Raw genomic sequence first — 17,037 nt, 5'->3', positions numbered from 1 at the left:
CTTCATGGTGGCTCTGAAACATAAAGTAATGCTTGGTTAACAACGGCAGAATGGATAAAGACAAGTTGGGCTAGTGTCACTGGCAGAAGGCACAGGTCTATGTCATACCTAAACTAGAATGCAAATGGGGTTGCAGCATCAAAACAAACACTAATTTTAGAACACTTGTGTTTGAAAATTAAACAAAAACAAAAACAATAATGAAAAGCACATTGCAAAACTAACTACAAATTTTCAGCTATATCCCTGGAGACATAAGTATTATAACTTGGACAAAAAGTACCCTTGTTCTAGAACAAATACAACCAATAAAATGAAATATTACACCCACAATTAGAAAAAACTTCACAAAATGTAAACTTTTTGTTAAAGCTTCTCAAAGAGGAAACAATGTTTTACTTTAATTTTTGGCTTATTTATTTATTTATTTTAATACAAGGGACCATATTTGATCAATGCTAGTTTTATGCATTTTATTTCTGGTTTAAAATACCCATATTTACCATGTGCTGTTGTATATATTAAAAAGTGGGTTATATTTAAATAAACATTTCTAAGTTGAGGTTTAATCTTGAGATAATGTATTTAAAATAATTTTTAAATTATAAACCTCTGGACAGATAAAAGAAATAGAATTTTTATTATTACTGTTCTCTTTGTCATCTACTTATTATTATTACCACCACATATTTCAGGAGTTTGAAAATGAGTGTGAAGAACTAGTTCCACAAACATTAGAAGTTGGTAAAAGTGAAAAAAATGGGTAGTTGTAATATAGCCTGTGCATGAATTCAAAATTATCTAATTCTGTATCCAAGTGTGCCTAGTCTCTAGAAATCCAGTTAGTGATATAGGCCCTATAGGCTTTGAATGTTCAGAAAAAATGTAAGACTGAATGTGTATTCAAAGTTGCGTCCAGACAGAATGTGGGTGAGGTGTTAATTCAAGCTCACCTGGAATGTGGGGGATATGTTAATTCAAAACCTATCTGGTACTCAGACAAACACTTGACTAACAAAGAAAAGTCATTTTCTTTCATAAAAGCACCATTTGACTCCCCACCCTTATGTCATCTGTATAAAAAGGACCCAGAACTCTATTTGGTACTCGGGTTTTGAACAAAAAGCTTCCAAATCTGGTCAGCTGTAAATAAATTCCTTTCTCCTTCCCAAAATTATTATGAGTCCTGGCCTTTTCATACACAAATAATTGAACCTCTCTAGATGTCTACAACATATGGGGGCTCATCTGGATTTGCAAATGAAGGCCAGAGAAGGTAGCATTTAGCTGTCACTTCCGAATCCCCGAGAAAACTGGGAGGACTCAAGTGAACCTCAATCCGGGTGCCCCTGGATTACATTTAATCCAGAAAAGATATGGGTTCCACCTGAATCTTCCCAATGAAAATCAAGGGCAATGGAATGTCTGGAAAAGAATTCTGGGAATGAAAAATACTCCAAACTTGGAAAAGGTAAGTCTTCCCAGGGAGCACAGTGTCAGGAGAAAACCCTAGCTTTAATTGCTGGGACAGGAGCCCAATCACCTCCCAGGAGACCCCATTACCTCCAGAAATTCAGGGGGAAGCCGTCTCCTCCAGGTCAGGAAGAAAGCAAAAAAAAAAAAAAGGGGGGAAAAGGCTGGTGTTTGGGTTTGTTTAACTGCATGTTAGTATTTGGTTCTGGTCTTGTCTCCACTGAGGTAGTGAAGGCTTGATTATAATAGGAAAGGATGTTTATAGGTTTGAGTCCTAACATCCTGGAATTGGTCTGGATTTAGAAAATCTTGGTTAGAACAATTTGGATTGGCTTTGCAGTGAGGCTTGTTTTGATCTGAATGTAAAGTTGAACAGTGAGCTGGGGTCCTTTTGTTCTGGTACTGAATTGCAGATGAATTTGCTTTATAGACAGCAAACATAAGCAGGAGATCCTGTTTAGATGTTAATGTTAAGTGTTCTATCTTTCTAAAGTTTGTAATAGCTGCAGCACAGCCATGCCAAGGAAAATATAAAACTTGTAAGTCAGATTGATAAGTTTTGTGCTTCTCTCTGTATCTACTGAATACTGGTGTTAAATTGTGTAATTACATAAAGAGGTGATTTTGATTAGACTGGAACCTTCCCTTGCCATTGGCAAAGGAGTGAATTGATTGTAGTTTATAAGCAAAGCCAAGGCATCTGAATGTGTGTGCACATACTCTGTTGTCTTGCCTCTCTGGGTCTGCCCCACTTGCTTGAACTCGGGGATTATCTGTATCAGTGTCCGTGCCACACACCCAAGTTTATTGGAACTGGCCCAGTCAGTGTAGCTGATGGAGCCAGTAACTTAAATCATAGCCCTGCCAGGGCGGGGGGTCCCCGGAAAAGGTGTCAAATTTGAAAAGTTCTTTCAAGCCATTTTAGTAGCCTGGAACTTGCTACCATCACCTTATCTCCCCTCCTCCCTTTAGGAGGATGCATAAGAAAATCAGAGAGCTGGGAATGGGGAGTGGCTTGCCCCTTTCCAGTGAATCCACATCTTCTATTCATAAGCCACATTCCTATCAAATCACTGATTTACCTGGAAGGGGGTGTAAAGGATATCTCTCTCTTTGTAAGTCTATGCAGAAATGCTTTGAAATGTTTAAAGCTGTAAACTGGTAAAATATTGGTCTAAAAGAAAGAGGTTATTGCTTGAAAACAATAAACCTCTAATCACTTAATTGCCCTTTTAATGGTTTGGCTGGGAGCAGTCAGCAGTAACAGTCATGAGATACTGCAGAAAAATAAACAGATAAATCTGAAAACCCAGAGACCTCATGTCATGTCTCCTTAAAAATTGAAAAAAAAAAATTTAATAAACGTCAACTTCTCAATTTTAAATGTAATTGTGCCTATAAATGGTGTAAATAGTAATCGAAATGAGATCTCATTTGCTATCAATTAGGGTCAGGGAGTTCCTTAAAATGCTAAGGATTTGGAATTCTAGTTTAATCTGTGCTTAACTTTGTATTCAACTTTAAAATCTGTGTTTGGCTTTTGTCAATTTGCTTGTGCCTAAAAAATCACAATAAAAAGGTAGCTTAAAGTGAATCTTTAAATGCCAATACTGTCTTGTTGATGAATTAAATGCATAACCCACAGATGAAATTTATTCAGTTACTGAAAAAACAGGAAAACTTCACAGGGTTGTTGCTAATAAGTTTCTTGCACTTAAGTAATAAAGGTATCCGATTAATCTTAAAGTGAAACATACTAAGAACTGTAACTAAGAATTAAAATCATTGTATAAGTAACTTTATGTGTGTGTGTATATATATATATTTAAATTTATGACTAAAGCTATTACAGCAGAGTAAATGTGGCCTAGATTTCAGTTATTATAATGGTGATATTGAATTGATTTGCCTCTGTTTGTGACTACTTTGGCTTTATCTAGTGCTTATTGTGATAGTGGTGGTTATTACTTAAACTTATCCTATAGTAATTTTATAACTATTTTCACCCCCGGTCTTATAGTACTGTGATGGTAGCTTATGATTCCATCCCTTAGCAATTCAACTTAATAATTAACTTTAAAAACTTACAGTTAAATTAGAAGGAAAGGGGTTTATGTATATCACTTTTATGCCATTCTAAATATTTTTGGTCTTCTCATTTCCTCTTTACCCTTTTAAAGGAAAAACTGTCTTTTTCCTTGACCTTTAAAATAATATAAAATAATTCTGATTAGCATTTCCACCAGAAAGCAGAAAATAACTGTTGCCAGGTTTTCCAGGAATAAGAAATGCTATTTCTATGGTACCAGGCCTTACTAATCACCCCCCACCCCATTGTTCAGGTTGTCTCAAAGAAAAAAATAAGTAAAAGCTACCCAGTTTCTTTCCAGTCTAAACAAAAGCCCAAATGCTTACCAGGTTCCCTCCAAACAGCAATGTGACTGGGAAAGTCAGTGAGGAACTATATTTTGAATTAACCTGCAAAGGAAAAGGGGCTTTAAATAACTAAATGGTGTTTTTGTATCAAACTATTCATGTCTGCCTATTTACTCAATTTATTAAGGTTAATTATACAGTTATATAAGTAATGTATATATTTCTAAAACCCAAACTAAACTAAATGGTACAAAAAGTCCTGTAAAATCTAAATTCAGAACTGTTAAAAAGCTATGAAATCTTATTAAATTATAATTAAAACAGGTTAAATAATTGCTTTATATTCCAAAGTCTGAAAGTTAGTATGCTTTTGAACTTACTCAGTTTTAGAATTATCAAAACAAAAGGTTTTAAACCCCTATTTAAAAAAAAGAAAACAACATTCTTTGTTTAATCGATAACAATTTCAACTTGTTTAGCTTAAGTATTATCTCTTAGGTTTATAAAATACCAGGTTAATAAGTTAACATTGTATGTGTCGAATCTTTAGAATAATGGGAACTATAATCTCCTGTTTGCTGAAATTAAATTAAGTGTAAAACTGCTCTCTCTTAAATGCATGAGGTAGATTCCATTGGTTGCCATTTGTAATATGGAGTAAAATTGCCAGTCTATAATTGTGGTCAATTGTAAAGTTTGTAAAAAAAAAAAAACAACTTCCAACCTGAAGCATTTAAACAGTTCTACTTCTAGAAGCCACTGTTAACTAAAAACCTGCATTGGTATTGATGACAAAGAATAACTTCATGATAATAAAACCTGTCTGACGTTCACTGCAAGCTGCATCTTTAAGTAAATGGTAATGAAAAGTTACCTTGATTCTATTGGAAATCTTCCATTTTCATTTTAACAATGAAAAATAGTTATTTTCTTCTACTACTAAGGTAGTAGTAGAAGAAAATGAAATTAGAAATGCCTGCTAATATCTTCATGGTAAAAGTGTAAAAAATAAACAAAGTCATTTGATATATAATGTGTTGCATTAAAAATGTTTAAAATATATATAAAATCAAGGGATAAATTTTAACATTGTCAAACTCTTGTGCTTTCAAACCAGGCCTTGAATATATCACAGGTAGCCTCTCCATGTGAGTTATTTGGCTAGGCTAGTCACTGACCCCTCAAATAGAAATATTTGCTGCATCATGCCTCTGGTTGTGCTCTTGAAGTTGATGGAAACTACATTGCAGATTCAAGCTCCTGCAACAGCCACTGATGACTCGGTACAGCCAAGCATACACTGGATATCCACTCCAGTCTGGCACCAGGCCAGTGAAATACTGGAACATACCTTCTTGGCTTCTCTCTAGGATCTATGATGCTGTGACTTGCTCCCTGTGTGAAGAACAACTTAAACACAACTTAAACACAATTGGCATTATGGCCTGCTCTCATGGATAGATAACATGTACAGTATTATAAACCTGAATCTTAAAACTATTAATTGCAACTCAGAATCCTTATGCATTAAGTAATACATTAATTATTATTAAGTGTTGTACTTTCATCCTGTTCTAAATATATGCCTAATAATTATAATGTTATCTTTTCTATTCGGGATCAAGTACAAAAGTACATTAGACATGCTAATTTCCTGGCGACTTCATTTTCTAAATAGTTTAATAAACATGTCTATAAAATAAGGTGGCAGTCTTAGCTGAAAACAATGGGCCACCAGTGGCTGGCAGGTAGCCAGTTAATTGGTGCCGGGCTCAGTCACCCTACTACTTTACTGTACTCTACTGTGTTGCCAAATGAGGCTTGCTTGTTAGTGATAGGTCATCTATTTAACAGTCAAAATTACCAGGAATTACTCAGTCAAAACCAAAATGTAAAAAACTATTCTGTAGCTCTGATCACTCCCACAGCTAAAACTAAGGTAATTTCCAACTTGGTGCACTAATCCTGAATGAAGCCTACTGCCAGAAAGGTGCCAGTTCACCAGAAGCACCTGATAAAGCACATGAGTGCCAATTATTAAACATCCTGGAGTGCGTCTTCAGAACAAAGCTAAGTGCCTAATACTGTTACAATTTCTTTGAAAATAAATAACTTAAAAAATATATAAATAAACATCTAAATATATATATATAAATAAATATATATATAACTTAAAAAACATATATATACATATATATATATTGTTCCCCACCAACTTTTAAAAAGGGTGCCATCATTACCGGCACCTAACCTTGTCTACCTCTGTAATCCAATGTCCTTTTTTAAAAAACAGGTATTCCAAAATTTTAATTACATGTGTTTCTTTCAGAATGAACATCTTATTAACTATATGAAAACTTCATTCAGCTTCATACAGAATGTCAGATCCATCTTCCTCCAGTCAAAATAAAATAACAAAGTTTTTACACCTTGTTAGTTAAGGATTACGACCCATGGCCCTCAGGAAGTAGTTACAGAAAAAAGATCATCTCCCCACAGCACCCCTTTAAGACTAAAGGTGTAAACTCTCTAAGGGTAAAATGAAATTAATAGATGGATCTGGAGCTTAGCAAGAAATCCACATAAACACCAATAACCCCCAGGAAGACTGGGGGGCCCCACCCCCAGGATTCTACTGTCCAGGATGAGAACTTCTGAAAATAGGTCTGAAAATAGGATAAACCCTGAATGTTACCCAGGAACTTTGTCTTTGGGCCTTCACTGGGAAATTGATAAGTGGGATAATCAACCAACACAACAAACAGTCACCCACTTCATAACTCCTCTATATCTGTTGGAAACCTAACATGTGCAGGGGGAGTTTGTCTCTCAAACTGTTGTCTTGAGCTAGACAGCACCAGAAAGGTTATTGATGAAATGACAAGCAAAATGGTAAAAATTGCTCATGTACTAGTGCTGACCTAGAATGGTTGGAATTTAAGTAATCCCTTTGGAAGCTGGCAGTCAATAGCAAAGCTTCTACTGGGAATAATTGTCTTCCTCATAGGAGGATGTACCATACTTCCTTGCCTCCTCCCTTTCATTGTAAATAGAATGGGCACCCTAATAACTGGTATAGTAAAAACACAGACAGCTCATGACTCTATATACATGCCTGCCAGTCTAGAGAGACTCTGACAGTAGTGATACTGAAGCTTAACAACTTAAGCTTGGCCTCAAAGGGGGGATATAATATAGCCTGTGCATGAATTCAAAATTATCTAATTCTGTATCCATGTGTGCCTAGTCTCTAGAAATCCAGTTAAGTGATATAGGCCCCAAAGGCTTTGAATGTTCAGAAAGGATGTAAGACTGAATGTGCATTCAAAGTTGCATCCAGACAGAATGTGGGTGAGGTGTTAATTCAAGCTCACCTGGAATGTGGGGGATATGTTAATTCAAAACCTATCTGGTACTCAGACAAACACTTGACTAACAAAGAAAAGTCATTTTCTTTCATAAAAGCACCATTTGACTCCCCACCCTTATTTCATCTGTATAAAAAGGACCCAAAACTCTATTTGGGGCTTGGGTTTTGAACAGAAAGCTTCCAAATCTGGCCAGCTGTAAATAAATTCCTTTCTCCTTCCCAAAATTATTATGAGTCCTGGACTTTTCATACACAAATAATTGAACCTCTCCCAATGTCTACAACATTTGAAGTCACAGAGAGAGAATTTAGAATTTAAGATTTTGGAGACAAATCATGGTTTTGTGGATTTTTGTAGTGAAGGTGAAGAACATTGGAGGTGAGAAGCTCAAGGAAACTTGACCTTTCTTGGTTGGAAAAGTCAGTAGTGTGGATAAGGTAGCCTGAGCAGAGGGCAAGGAACAGGTTAGAATGAATAGTGAACACCAACTCATTTGGATGGATGGATAGAAAAGTGCGTCTTAAAATCTCTTATTGGAAAGCAATAAAGAACTACAGTAAAATTTAGATTTTAGAATCAGACAAATCTCATTTCTATACCACTTACTGGGTGAATTTGAATGTCACAAACACTGTGAGCCTCAATTTACTCATTTTCAAATTGCCAGGAGAAAATTACCTATAACCTAATATGTGTGTAGTAAAGGGCAATTCCTTTCTGCTCTCTCCAACACATTATTGATTTTTTTTTACTGTAAGTTTATTCACATACATATTTTCATTTTCCCAGCTTATTTATATATTTATACATATTATCTACCACTTTGTTTTGTGGGCAATTATTTGTTAATATATTCCATAATTTAAAAATAGTAAATACTTGGCCTGTCTTTAAATTTTCTAGAGCTAATCTAATAGGAAATCACAATTTGAAAAATCATTGCAAATGCATTTCCCATTTCAATTTCTGTCTGTCAAGTGGGTTACTAAGTTACAAGGAAACTTTCAGACATCTACCCCTGGTTCCATATTTTACCACCATACACCTCCAAAGAGCTCTGTGCCTTCCTCAGTATATTCATTTACAAGAATATCATTCAATCAATATATATTTACTAAGACTACACTAGATACAAGGTAATTGACACAATTTTAGGATAAAAACTAAATAAGAACTGGCTCCTTCCACAGAGAACATATACCAGGTAGAAGAGATATAATGGATGTTGTTTTTTCTACACATATTGAGAGAGCTGTTTTTGAAAAGAGTTCTTATGAAAAGAGAAGAGCTGGGACCTCTCAACCTCCTTATAGACATTAGCAGTGTGAGGACTGCATTGGAGGCATGGACTTATTTCTCTAAGCTTTGCACAGTGTTTTTCACACAATACTTCTCAGTTAATTTTTGTTAAATTAAATCGAGCACACCACACTGCTCACTTAAAATTTGTATACATTTTGGTTGCTATTGTTTTGTTTCCTTGTTTTTTTGTTTCTTTGTTTTTGTTTATGTTTTTGTTTCTTTTACCACTGTAGCTTTATTTGGCAACACACTTTACAAGTCCAAGTATTCTTACTCCCACTTAGAATTAAAGATAGTCCTAGTTGGAGAAACTATAGTTACTTTTTAATACTCTCTGGGGGTCCAGGCAATCACTCACTCTAATAATTCCAAATGTTAAAATATCTTAAGCAGGGTGTGAATCCTACTAGATTTACACCAAATTCTGGTCTATAGTGGGTTTTGCATTAGAGAGACTACAGGAGAGCAGATGTCTTATTCTACTCACAGTCAGAAACTGGATAGAGGGTACCTTCTTGAATATAAAGGAAAATTAATAATTGACTTACTATCCCAAATGTGATGTGTTTTGTTTTGTTTTGCATGTACAAATCAGTTTATTAATCTGCTTAAACTTTTTTGTTCTTCTCTGAGCTTTTGCTAAGTTGTCAACCTCTTTGAGGGTACTGGTGGAATGGACTGGAAAACAGTATCTGTAGGGTGGCCCTTAGCAGGAGAACAATGATGGCCTTTAACAGCCTCATCTAACAGGTCAGTGTTTGACTGTCTTGCAGTCTGTAGCTCAAACTACACTGCGATTGGTGTATACTCAGGAGACCTGAATCTCTGGACTGTCCATCTGACAGCCCTGAGCCTCAGTAGACTTGCAACTCCTACCCTCTGGTTATTGGACTTACCCCAACCAGCTAACAAGGAGGTGAAGAAGGCCAACCACCACACCAGGGAGCCAAGAGTGCCTACAACTGCAAGCAGGAGAATTGCACCCATCATCCATGTGGAATCTAAGCCCCCTCCCGATACAGAGGTGGAGTGGACATAACCATCCCAGGGTTCACAGGATGGAGGAATAGAGTATGAATTAGAGTGGACTTACTGATATTCTACTATGGAACTACTGTAATTAGTAATGGAAGAAATTGTAGCATTGATGTGGCAAAAGTGGCCATGGTAGCTGCTGATGGTAGGGAGAGGAAAAAAGAGTTATGATGTGGGGGCATTTTCAGGACTTGGAGTTGTCCTGGGTGGTACTGCAGGAACAGATGCTGGACACTGTATGTCCTGCCATGGCCCACCGTGTGGACTGGGGGAGAGTGTAAACTACAATGTAAACCACTATCCATGTGGTGCAGCAGTGCTCCAAAATGTATTCACCAAATGCAATGAAGGTACCACGATGATGAAAGAGGTTGTTGATGTGGGAGGAACGGGGTGAGGGGTGTGGGGGTTTATGGGGACTTCTTAAATTTTTTGAATGTAATATTTAAAAAAATAAAGAGAAAAAAATTTCCACCTAATACATATTCCAGAGTATTGAATCCACTAAATGCTTGGAAGCACATGAACATATATAGTTAAAAGGCATGGCTGTGCTGAAGTTTCAAGTTAGATATGCCTAAAAAACCATGATCCTTATGCACATACAAATGCCTATGAAGGCAAAAGAAGAATAATTACTTTAATTCAAAGCCAGCTCACCAATCCCTGGTGAACAGTTATCTTCCAATACCTGTCTCTGATTTTTTTCCTACCAACTGTAACAACTGCCAGCTTGTCAAACGATGCAGCTTTTTGCTTCCCCATGGCAACAGATCCCTGTCCTGAGTGACAGGATTTCCATATTGACAACTGGAAAATGTCCCAAATAACTCTGAATAGCACCTGGAGTTTAATTTCACATCTTAACATCCAGAAGGAGTCTTTTATATTATTTCTCACATGTTAAAGTGAGGTTATTTATATATCTCACAACTGATGGTGTGATGACAGCCAAGCTAAGCAGAGATTATCTGAAAGTTTCAATAAACTTAGCTTTCCTGGAAATGCTATATTAATGTCTTTCAAAAGATTTGAATGATCTGCCTAAAATAGCTAGGAATCTTAAGCCATCCTTTCATTTAAAATAATGATAACATAACATCACCTAGTCAACAACAACAACAACAACAACAACAAAAACTTAAGGATGGAATGATTTTTCACTAAAGACCTCAATCTTTCCTAGTCAAAGTATAAGTAAATGCTAGAGAATAAGTGAAAAATACATAAGTATTTCTGCTGCAGAAAAGATATCTTTTAACAAAAGAGAGATAACCATATTTCTTTCTCCCTAATGGTAACTCTTTATCACTAAAAATAGCATGCTGAAAACAGACAAAGTGGAGTGTTTTTTAATAAGCATGAGTTATAGATAGTGACCTGAATTGGAGCAATGAACACGATTCCAAGTAATGCACATAGGCTGTCCCTATCAGGAAGGTAGTAATCCCTCAGTTGCCTAACTGGCATTTGTGTGTGTGTGTGTGTGTGCATAACTGCCCAATTTTATTTGAGATATATTATTTCTTTTCTTTAAGCATGTGATTTAGAGCCATGTTTTCTACTTAGTACCTGCATATCTCTTTGGATTTTACATTAGTTTTTTCTAAAACTGGAAATTCAAAATGCTCCAATAGATTTTCATAAAACTGCAAGTTAACCTTTCTTCCCATCATGTTTAAAGAAAAGTAAGCAACAAGTTTTTGCCTTATAATAGTAACCAATACTTATTTTTCTTACAATAGCAAAGGCTTTATAATCATGATTGTGTGTTGTTCTCAGTTTGACAGACCAAAGGTTAAACTAAAATTATTATTTTGATTAATTGACTCCGACTGAAGAACTTACTGAAAGTTCAATTAAATATATTGACCCTTGCCTCTACCTAAAATTAATGCGTGTGCACTCCCTCCTATTCTCTTGTCTGAACTGGGAATGCCCATTTCTGAGGTCTGCTGGCCTCAAGTGATGGATGTACTGTTGGGTTACTTCACTCTCAGTTCTCAGTGCTCAGGGGAAGGACAGATGCTTGAGGTCCCAAAGGAAAGAAAATAGAGAAGTGCATCACAGCTGCAGATCATATCTAGTGCTTCTTGTTTTACCAAAAAGAAATCATCTTATCATTTATTTTATTACTAACAGGGAAATGGCTTTCTCATGGTCTCCATATGTTTCCTCTTTCTATGTTATATACCAAAATTGAACTTATTTACTCATATATTATAGCCATAGTAAAATAAAAATTTCATTCAATCTTCATTTCTTACATAATGTTAGCATCTTTTGTTCAGAAATTCAAGACAATAACATACAAGATGAAATTTACCATCTGCTGATAAGATAAAGCTTCATTACAATTTTAAGATCGATTAAAAAAAACTCATAACTCACCAATGTTTCACAATAATTGGGGGAAAAAAACTCATTGAAAACTGGATAACATGAAGAAGGACATGAGGAAATATGCAAGAGATTTTTCCAGAGTTAGACTATAGTGGGGTTCTCAACCTCAGCATATTGACAGTTTGACATTTGGGGCCATAAAATTCCTTGCTGTGGGGGGCTGTCCTATTTATTATAAGCAGCATCACTGGTTTCTCTCCAACAGATGCCTGTCGCACCTCCTTCTCCTCACCCAGTAGTACCAGTCAAAAATATCTGGAGACATTGCCAGGTATCCTTTGAGAGACTCCCCAGCTTGAAAAAATCCATAGAACTATATACATATAGCCTAATCTTTCTCATTATTATATATTAAATTAGTTAAACAATTATATTCTAATTTTTGGTCCTTTAACTCAAGCATTTATTTTTGGTATACATTAAGTTCAAGGAGACAAATATGCATTTTAAATGCCAGATTTATAGATTAAAATTGAAAAATATATTTATCCCTTCCATATATGAGATAGTTCAGTGTCTTGCAGAAAATACATTCAGAAAATTGACTGAAGATACCTTATTTGTAGCATATTGAATATTATAATTAAAAAACTCTTTGAGTTTTAAATTTTACTACTGGCAGGTCCTCTAGAATTCATTTGTTACATGATTCTTATTTTTACTTTTTTTCCTAAGTAACTTTAATGATATATTCAAATATCACACAATTCACCCATAAAGTATACAATTCAGTGGTTTATAGTAAATTCACAGATGTGTACAACCATCACTACAGACAATTTTAGAACACTTCCATCACCTCATAAAGAAGCCCCATATCCTTTAGCTAGCACACACATTTCCTCACATCTTCCCCATGTCCCAGACCAACTGTGAGCAAATACTAATGTACTTTGTGTCACTATAGATTGTCCTATTCTTAACTTTTGTATACATGCAATCATATAATAAATGAACTTTTGTGACTGGCTTCTTTTACTTAGCATAATGTTTTTCAAGGTTCATCCAAGTAGTATCATGTACCAGTACTTCATTCTTTATTATGGTTAATTAATAGTCCATGGTATAGATATCCTACATGTTGTTTGTCCATGCTTCTATTGATAAACATTTGACTTATTTTCACTTTTGGCTATCATGAATAATACTACTATAAATATTAATGTCCAAATATTTTAGTGGGAAATGTTTTATATTTCTCTTTATTATTTATCTGGGAAGAGAAATGCTGGGTTGTATCGTATTCCTAATTTTAGTATACTCATTTGAGGAACTGTCAGACTATTTTTCAAAGTGGCTGCATCATTTTATCTTCCCATCAGTCATATATGAGGATTCTATTTTCTTACAACCTTGTCAATGCTTATTACCTGACTGTTTGATTCTAGCTATCCTAGTGGTTTGAAGTGGTATCTCATTGTGGTTTTCATTTCCATTTCCCTGATGACTGACAAAGTCAAACATCTTTTCATGTGCCTATTGGCCATTTGTATATTTTTCTTGGAGAAATGTTTATTCTGATCATTTCCATATTTGTAATTATGTTATTTGCCTTTCCATTATTAAATTGTTAGAGTTCTTTATATATCTTAGATATAAGTCCCTTATCAGATACATAGTTTGCAAATATTTTCTCCCATTGCATGGCCTATTTTTTACTTTCTTGATAGTGTACCTTTAATCACACGTCTAACTTAACTATTCTTATTTTGCCTACTCATATTTTGGCCTCATATCTAAGAATCCTTTGCCAAAGCCAAGGTCATGAAGATATACCAATACATGAATAATAGGAGTCACAGAATGAGAAGAAAGAATGAGGCAGATAAAATATTCAGAGAAATGATGGCTGGAAACTTCCAAAATTTAAAGAAAAAACATGAATATACACATTCAAGCCACCTAATCAACTTCAAACATCATAAATCTAAATAGATCCAGATCCACACTGTAGCATATTATAACCAAACTATTCAATGACAAAGATAAAGACAAAGAGAGAAGCAAAATGTCTTGTACAAGACAATAAGATTAAATGTCAATTTCTCTTCAGAGACCATCAAGGCAGAGGTATGACATATTTAAAATGCTGAAACCCATAAAACTTCCAACTGAAAAAGTATTCTAGTGAGACTTCTGGGAAAGATGGCAGAATAGGTAGCTCCAGGATTCAGTTCTTTCAGCAAAATAACTGTTAAGCGGGCAAGAATTGTCTGGAACAATTATTTTGAATCTTTGGAAGCCAGTAGAACACTGTACAATGTCCAGGGAAAAATAGGAGGAATAAGTTAATAAATTATGATAAAAAACTATAAATTGCTCACTTCTCATGGTGGCTACCAGCACCCATTCCCCATCACATGGTTAAGTCCCTGGGTAGAGACTGGTGATGAAAAGGGACTTAAAAATCCTCTTTTGCAAGAATAGGGTGTGCATGATTTATCACTGACCATGGCCTTTAATTAGTGAATTTGGATCACTGAGTCCTGGCTCTGAGGGCAGCTATTGTTTCATCCCACCCCAACAAAGGTGGTGGCAGCCTTTGCTTCAACCCTCCCTAGATAGAAATGGAGGTGGTAGAGATTTAAAGATGCAGGGCTTCATCACATCTGTGGGGAAAAGTTAGCTGAAGGGCTGCATTTCTTAGTAGGCCAGGAAAGTTCAACATTGGAGAACCATTGGAGAATACTTTGGTGTCCTTCCTGACCCCCTCCCCAGGGCACCCTGGAGCTGGTTTTCACCCCCTTCAGGGGCCATTGGCTTTGTATTGGTTGGGAAAGATCAAATTGGGAAAATCCTTCCTGGTGTGACACTCCTCCCTGAATTTACCCTTCAGACAATAAGCAGAATCAGGCAATGAAAGGAGTGTAAAAATCTATAGAAGCAGACAGTCTAGGACAAACACTTGCCAGGTTTTGATACCAGGAGAAGGAAGTTTGTTCCCTGGGAAACAGAGGACACAAACAAATTCCTGTAAACAGGGGAACTCCAAAACAACTAAGAAGCAAAAGTCCAGGACAAGACAGAGGCTCAGTAAAGCAGAAAACCTTGCACAGGACATTCACCTTGAGCAGACCTTCCTGATAGGAGAGCTGAAACTCAAGTAAATCTCTGTCTTATCATCAGTTGGTTACAAAACCAGGAAACAGACATCCCAAGGAGAAAATCCCAGAGTTAACATTTTAAATATTAAAATATACAGTGTGTCACACAAGAGTGCAAAACAAAGAAACAGGAAATGATGGCCCCTAAAAAGAAAGAGGGTGAAAATACAGAATACATCAAGAAACAAGGAGAAAAAGTCATACAAATTATGGGAGTCCCAGTAGGAGAAGAAAGAGAGAAAAGGGAATAAGTAATAGTCAAAGAAATAATGACTAAAAACTTTCAAAACTTAGCAAAAGTCATGAATATATGCATCCAAGAAGCTCAGAGTACACCAAAGAGGATAAATATGATGAAAAATACATCTTGTCATGTATTTATTATAGTATCAAATGCAAATGACAAGGAGAGAGTTCTCAAACCTGCAAGAGAAAAGCAATATGTTTCATATAAAGGACTCATAATAAGATTGAGTGCCGATTTCTCATCAGAAACCATTGAAGCAAGAAGCAGTGGAATGAAACAAAGTGCTGAAGGAAAACAACTGCCAGCCAAGAATTTTATATCCAGTGAGACTTTCTTTCAAAAATGAGGAAGAGATTAAGATATTCTCAGATAAACAAAAGCTGAGGGAGTACATGACCACCAGACCTGCCCAAAAGTCATGCTAAATTGAATTCTTTAGATGAAATGAAAGAACAGTGGCTCAAGGCCACATAAAGAAATCATTTTATGCTTACCTTACCTGTAAAGGTAATAATTTGAGTAATTATAAATTCCAGTATTATTGAATTGTATTTTTTGGTAAGTAACTCCATCCACTTCTTCCTATATATGCTAAAATGTAAATGCATGAAAAGTAATGATAAATCTAGGTTTTTGGACATACAGTGTGCAAAGATATAAGTGATATCAAGTACCAAAAAATGGTAGGGGACAAAGGAGTATAGGAAAAGTATATGTGCATTGATATTGAAGTTAAATTGGTATGAAACCAAATATAATTATTATCTATCTGGAATGTTAAACTTTAACCTTCTGGTAGCCACAAGGAAAACAGAAGAAAAATATATTCAGATAGATATGGGAAGACACACAGTATACTACAACACAAGAAAGCAAATAAATATAAAAGTAGACTTTCACAGAAATTACAGACAAAAAAGTCATGAGGATTTACAAAGGCTAAATAGCAAAATGACAAAAGGAAAACCTGCATTATCAAAAATGACTTTAAATATAAATGGATTAAATTCTTTAGCCAAAAGTCAGAGATTGGCAGAATGGATAAAAAGCATGATCCAACTATATGCTGTTTAAAGAAGCTAACATTATACTCAAAGATGCAAGTAGGATGATGGTGAAAGGAGGGAAAAAATATATACCATGAAAATAGTAACCAAAAGAGCGCTAAGGTGGTTATACTAATAGCAGGTTAAAAAAAATGCTTTAAGTCCAAAAGAGTTAAGAGAGACAAAGATGGACATTATATACTGATAAAGGGGATAATTCAACAGGAAGATGTAACAATTATAAATATATAAGCACCTAACACCATAGCCCCAAAATATATGAGGTAAATACATCTCTGAAAGGAGAAAATGATGGCTCTACATTAATAATAGGAGACTTTAACACATTACTCTCAATACTGGATAGAACATCTACTCAGAAGATCAGTAAGGAAGTGCATGACTTGCAAGATATACTAAACCAACTAGACCTAACATACATATAAAGAATAGTTCTTTTCAAGTGCACATAGATCATCCTCTAGGATAAACCATATGTTGGGTTACAAAACAAGTCTCAATAAATTAAAAAATATTGAAAGCATACAATGTATATCCTCTGACCACAACAGAATGAAACTAAAATTCAATAACAAGGAGAAAAGGAAAATTCGCACATATGTTGAAATTAAACAACATACTCTTAAACAACCAATGGCTTAAAGAGGAAACCAGAAGCA

The 17,037-nt window shown here is 35.3% G+C and overlaps 1 pseudogene; it reads left to right on the top strand.

Moving 5' to 3' along the window:
- Positions 1-1,416: 1,416 nt before the first annotated feature.
- The window catches only part of LOC139436638 (ferritin light chain pseudogene), a 37,332-nt pseudogene continuing 21,711 nt past the window's right edge, over positions 1,417-17,037 (top strand).

This window comes from Dasypus novemcinctus, chromosome 16, assembly GCF_030445035.2.
Source record: "Dasypus novemcinctus isolate mDasNov1 chromosome 16, mDasNov1.1.hap2, whole genome shotgun sequence".
In the NCBI taxonomy this organism is placed as follows: Eukaryota; Metazoa; Chordata; class Mammalia; order Cingulata; family Dasypodidae; genus Dasypus; species Dasypus novemcinctus.
The sequence above is the reverse complement of the archived record's forward strand: the minus strand, read 5'-3'. Positions and strand labels throughout refer to the sequence as shown.